This window comes from Procambarus clarkii, chromosome 54 (assembly GCF_040958095.1).
Source record: "Procambarus clarkii isolate CNS0578487 chromosome 54, FALCON_Pclarkii_2.0, whole genome shotgun sequence".
Taxonomy (NCBI): domain Eukaryota; kingdom Metazoa; phylum Arthropoda; class Malacostraca; order Decapoda; family Cambaridae; genus Procambarus; species Procambarus clarkii.
Genome location: NC_091203.1, coordinates 23,571,560 through 23,578,756, shown reverse-complemented (window position 1 = coordinate 23,578,756; position 7,197 = coordinate 23,571,560).

Below are 7,197 nucleotides of genomic sequence, written 5' to 3'. Positions count from 1 at the left end.
TAGAGTGGGCGACTTCTGACTCCTGTTAGCAGGCTGAGAACATTCCAGACCCTTCTTAGAGCTTATGGTAAGTCTTATATACCCATTTACCACGGCAGGGTGCCCAGTTAATCTTCCGGGGTTCGAACACGGATCTGCGTTCACTCGAGCGGAATATTGCAGCATATTTAACTAACCTTTTCAAGGTTGGGGATTGGTTTTAATTATCAAGGAATTAGCCAAGGGATTAGGATTTGGGATGGGACGGGAGGAAAGGAATGCTGCATTATCACTTGAGGACAGTTGGGGATTGAACGCCGACCTGCATGAAGCGAGACCGTCGCTCTACCGTCCAGCCCAAGTGGAGAGGGACCTGCTGTTCTCAGTCTAACATACACACACCTCGGGGTGTTGGTATTCCTAAACGCCCCTCAAATTGTATTCACTAGAGCACGCGTTCAATAGGTGTATATTTATGTGTACTCTGTGGGGTGTGTCCTACGTGGAGAGGCTGTATATATGCTCCGAGACACAGAGGTATAACACTCTTATCAGAGTATAAACAGGGAAAGATATACCCCGCTTATAGGTATACGATCACTGACCAATATACACCCGGTATCTTTGTGATTATACAGTAAGACTGGTACCCCTACTTCACTGTGTATATACACAGCGATGTATAGCGGCATCCCGGAACCCATACACTGAGAGGTGCACCCCGCTGCTGCGAGCATACACACATACACACCACAATATACAACAAACACCACAATGAACAGTTCCACAAGGGCCGTGACGAGGATTCGAACCTGCGTCCGGGAGCATCCCAGACACTGCCTTAATCGCCTGAGCTACTACAGGGTAAAAAGGGTTGAAACCGAAGTTCTACTGAACTTACTGGATCCCGTAGCCTCTCCGAGGCACAAACCAGGGTTTTACATCAAAGTGTTCATTTGATGCATCAAGTTATTGTGATCTCTGTGTGACCACAATGACCAACACCTCACTCCCAGGAAGCCCTGCTAAACCTTACCTTGCAGCTCCTAAGGTGATCCAATCCCCTGCCGGCGAATACAAGCCCAAGGAAATACTTCCAAGGTGTGTATGATCGCCCGTATCTTGGAGACCGACGGCCTATCGGCGAATTGAAATCTCCATTGGCAATCTAAGTGACTGTGTCTCCGGTGTAAATCATACTGTACCTTGTGTAACGTCTGTGATCAGCAGCTGGGTCACGACTCATCACACCTGCCTGCATGACGTACCTGGAGCTTTGTAACTTACTTTATTACCTCTCGTGTTCTTGAAGATATCTTCATAATGTACTTCAATGTTCGCCAGGGCGGGCTACTGAACATATAGCCCCCTGGCGCTGGCCGATACTGTCACTATGGCGGTGTGTCCACTCACAGGATGAGTGGCGCTGGCCGATACTGTCACTATGGCGGTGTGTCCACTCACAGGATGAGTGGCGCTGGCCGATACTGTCACTATGGCGGTGTGTCCACTCACAGGATGAGTGGCGCTGGCCGATACTGTCACTATGGCGGTGTGTCCACTCACAGGATGAGTGGCGCTGCCCGATACTGTCACTATGGCGGTGTGTCCACTCACAGGATGAGTGGCGCTGGCCGATACTGTCACTATGGCGGTGTGTCCACTCACAGGATGAGTGGCGCTGCCCGATACTGTCACTATGGCGGTGTGTCCACTCACAGGATGAGTGGCGCTGGCCGATACTGTCACTATGGCGGTGTGTCCACTCACAGGATGAGTGGCGCTGCCCGATACTGTCACTATGGCGGTGTGTCCACTCACAGGATGAGTGGCGCTGCCCGATACTGTCACTATGGCGGTGTGTCCACTCACAGGATGAGTGGCGCTGGCCGATACTGTCACTATGGCGGTGTGTCCACTCACAGGATGAGTGGCGCTGGCCGATACTGTCACTATGGCGGTGTGTCCACTCACAGGATGAGTGGCGCTGGCCGATACTGTCACTATGGCGGTGTGTCCACTCACAGGATGAGTGGCGCTGGCCGATACTGTCACTATGGCGGTGTGTCCACTCACAGGATGAGTGGCGCTGGCCGATACTGTCACTATGGCGGTGTGTCCACTCACAGGATGAGTGGCGCTGGCCGATACTGTCACTATGGCGGTGTGTCCACTCACAGGATGAGTGGCGCTGGCCGATACTGTCACTATGGCGGTGTGTCCACTCACAGGATGAGTGGCGCTGCCCGATACTGTCACTATGGCGGTGTGTCCACTCACAGGATGAGTGGCGCTGGCCGATACTGTCACTATGGCGGTGTGTCCACTCACAGGATGAGTGACGCTGGCCGATACTGTCACTATGGCGGTGTGTCCACTCACAGGATGAGTGGCGCTGGCCGATACTGTCACTATGGCGGTGTGTCCACTCACAGGATGAGTGGCGCTGCCCGATACTGTCACTATGGCGGTGTGTCCACTCACAGGATGAGTGGCGCTGGCCGATACTGTCACTATGGCGGTGTGTCCACTCACAGGATGAGTGGCGCTGGCCGATACTGTCACTATGGCGGTGTGTCCACTCACAGGATGAGTGGCGCTGCCCGATACTGTCACCATGGCGGTGTGTCCACTCACAGGATGAGTGGCGCTGGCCGATACTGTCACTATGGCGGTGTGTCCACTCACAGGATGAGTGGCGCTGGCCGATACTGTCACCATGGCGGTGTGTCCACTCACAGGATGAGTGGCACTGGCCGATACTGTCACTATGGCGGTGTGTCCACTCACAGGATGAGTGGCGCTGCCCGATACTGTCACTATGGCGGTGTGTCCACTCACAGGATGAGTGACGCTGCCCAATACTGTCACTATGGTGGTGTGTCCACTCACAGGATGAGTGGCGCTGGCCGATACTGTCACTATGGCGGTGTGTCCACTCACAGGATGAGTGGCGCTGGCCGATACTGTCACTATGGCGGTGTGTCCACTCACAGGATGAGTGACGCTGCCCAATACTGTCACCATGGCGGTGTGTCCACTCACAGGATGAGTGGAGCTGCCCAATACTGTCACTATGGCGGTGTGTCCACTCACAGGATGAGTGTCGCTGCCCAATACTGTCACTATGGCGGTGTGTCCACTCACAGGATGAGTGACGCTGGCCGATACTGTCACTATGACGGTGTGTCCACTCACAGGATGAGTGGCGCTGCCCAATACTGTCACTATGACGGTGTGTCCACTCACAGGATGAGTGACGCTGCCCAATACTATCACTATGGCGGTGTGTCCACTCACAGGATGAGTGGCGCTGCCCAATACTGTCACTATGGCGGTGTGTCCACTCACAGGATGAGTGACGCTGCCCAATACTGTCACTATGGCAGTGTGTCCACTCACCGGATGAGTGACGCTGCCCAATAAACTCGCCCCTCGGAGCAAAACTTAAACCCTTCATATAGCTTGAGTTAACTACATTAATGCGAATGAACCGTCGGTTAAAATAATTAGTAGCACAGAAGAAAAGATACATGAAGTCTGCACATATGGTTATAGGAGAGGTTGCTTCACCCGCCACACACACACACACACACACACACACACACACACACACACACACACACACACACACACACATGGTGGAGGCTGACTCCATACACAGTTTATAATGTAGATATGATAGAGCCCAGTAGGCTCAGGAATCTGTACACCAGTTGATTGACAGTTGAGAGGCGGGACCAAAGAGCCAAAGCTCAACCCCCGCAAGCACAAATAGGTGAGTACAAATAGGTCAGTACACACACACGCACACGCACACACACACGCACACACACAAGTCAAAAAAGAACCATCGGCTAGGCTTGCCGACGCGGCCGAATCAGTAACTGTCCAATCCTTCATATACTTAAAGACCGGCCGTGCCTGCTCTGGGCTGGTCGCTTTAAGCCCGAGCATTTATTGCAATATTATTACCAGAGATATTATTGTTACATCGAGAGGAAGAGGGGGAGGAGGTTACCAACTCTGCAATAGAGATGAAGAGGTAACCTTGGAGAGAGGAATTATACAAGAGCGACTTGTTAACCCCCCCGCGCGCGCGCGTCGCCCCTCACTATACACTGTTGCCAAGTGTGGCTGTGACCTGCTGATGGGGTTCTGGGAGTTGTTCTACTACCCAAGCCCGGCCTGAGGCCAGGGCTGTGACCTGCTGATGGGGTTCTGGGAGTTGTTCTACTACCCAAGCCCGGCCTGAGGCCAGGGCTGTGACCTGCTGATGGGGTTCTGGGAGTTGTTCTACTACCCAAGCCCGGCCTGAGGCCAGGGCTGTGACCTGCTGATGGGGTTCTGGGAGTTGTTCTACTACCCAAGCCCGGCCTGAGGCCAGGGCTGTGACCTGCTGATGGGGTTCTGGGAGTTGTTCTACTACCCAAGCCCGGCCTGAGGCCAGGGCTGTGACCTGCTGATGGGGTTCTGGGAGTTGTTCTACTACCCAAGCCCGGCCTGAGGCCAGGGCTGTGACCTGCTGATGGGGTTCTGGGAGTTGTTCTACTCCCCAAGCCCGGCCTGAGCTGCTTGATGGGGTTCTGGGAGTTGTTCTACTCCCCAAGCCCGGCCTGAGCTGCTTGATGGGGTTCTGGGAGTTGTTCTACTCCCCAAGCCCGGCCTGAGCTGCTTGATGGGGTTCTGGGAGTTGTTCTACTCCCCAAGCCCGGCTCGAGGCCCAGGCTCGACTCGCTGGTAGAGTTGATTTAGGAGCAGCGACGGGGCACGTGCCAGGCGTGAGCGGGTTTACCTGTTGGCCAAACCCATAAGCTACACCCCCGTCGCCTGCCGGCGGGAAACTGATCTATCTTGTGAGAGACAAACACGCTGATGGGAAGATGTTTACCGCCGCCTCGAGGGCTCTTCCGATCCCCTGGTGACCCCAGATGACCTCAGCTGTCGGGGGGAGACGGCAGGCAAGTCTCTGTTGCCATGGACGGTAGTGTCAGCCGTCCATTGTAACTCTGTGTAGCCGAACGATGCTGTGGTTCAGTGGCAATATGGCAACAGCCTCTTCTTAACTCAAGCCCAATCGGGCACAAAACGCAGCGCCGTTTATTAGAGTGCCTGATGGAGCAGGAGCCGGATGCCCACCACCCCCAGAGTACAGTAACTGGCCCTCCCAGTAACGGGGCCCTGACAGCTGAGTGGACTCGTAGTCCTAAGGTTCCGGGTTCGATCCCCGGTGGAGGCGGAAACAAATGGGCAGAGTTTCTTTCAGCCTAATGCCCACTGTTACCTAGCAGTAAATAGGTACCTGGGAGTTAGACAGCTGCTACGGGCTGCTTCCTGGGGGTGTGCAACAAAAAGATCTGATCGAAGACCGGGTCGCGGGGACGCTAAGCCCCGAAATCATCTCAAGATAACCATCTCAAGATGACAGTCAACAGAGCAAAGCACCAATTCAGTGACGGTAATTGACGGTGAGTCAAGAAGCAGCCAGTGTTGTGTACCTTCACAACGGTACACACGGGTACAAGACACACGGGTCCACACACACACAGGTACACACACACACAGGTACACACACACACAGGTACACACACACACAGGTACACACACACACAGGTACACACACACACACACAGGTACACACACACACACACACACACACACACACACACACACACACACACACAGGTACGTACACACACACACACACACACACACACACACACACACACACACACACACACACACACACACACACACACACACACACACACACACACACGTACACACACACAGGTACACACACACACACAGGTACACACACACACAGGCAAACACACACACGGGCCGACGGCGACAGCTACGAGGAAAGGCTAAAGGAGCTCAAGCTTACGTCCCTGGAAGACAGAAGAGTAAGGGGAGACATGATCACAACCTACAAAATCCTCACGGGAATCGACCGGGTAAACAAGGATAAACTATTCAACACTGGTGGGACGCGAACAAGGGGACACAGGTGGAAACTGAGTACCCACATGAGCCACGGGGACGTCAGAAGGAACTTTTTCAGTGTCAGAATAGTTAACAGATGGAATGCATTAGGCAGTGATGTGGTGGAGGCTGACTCCATACACAGTTTATAATGTAGATATGATAGAGCCCAATAGGCTCAGGAATCTGTACACCAGTTAATTGACAGTTATGAGGCGGGACCAAAGAGCCAGAGCTCAACCCCCGCAAACATAAATAGGTGAGTACACACACACAGGTACACACGGGTACACACACACACACACACGGGTACACACGGGTACACACACACACACACACACGGGTACACACGGGTACACACACACACACACACACACACACGGGTACACACACACACACACACACACGGGTACACACACACACATACACACACACACACACACACACATACACACACACACACACACACACACACACACACACACACACACACACACACACACACACACACACACACACACACACGGGTACACACACGGGTACACACGGGTACACACACACACACACACGGGTACACACACACACACACACACGGGCACACACACACACACGGGTACACACGGGTACACACACACACACACACACACACACACGGGTACATACACACACACACACACGGGTACACACACACACACACACACAGGTACACGGGTCCACCACCGCCAGAGGGCCTCACACACAACCCATGAACAGCTCAACAACGCCAGCAACCCCGTCAAGGCCGGCCAGCGCCGCACCAGCCACTAAGGCCCATCATCACCTCCCTCACCCCATCACATACGACCATACCAACACCCAACACCTCGCCTCCTCATCCCACAAGCGCAGGAACCTGTAGCTGGGATCCTACGGGGGTTCTGGGGGATCCTACGGGGGTTCGGGGGGATCCTACGGGGGTCCTGGGGGAGTCCCAGAGGCAACCGTACGTCTTAAACCATCCTAACATCAGGAAAACATCTCGTATATCAAGGAAAAGTTAGACAGGCTCTGAGGCTGGCAGGGCGGCCGTAAATATGGAGAGTGAGGGTGTGGTCACGGCCGTCCTCACATTATGGGGATTTTCGATTTGCCTCAGTATATTTTTTGAATACATTGGTATGTACCCCCCTGGAGCCTAGGAGAAGGTGGCAGGAGGTGCAGGAATGGGTAGATGGGGCAGGCTGCAAGCAT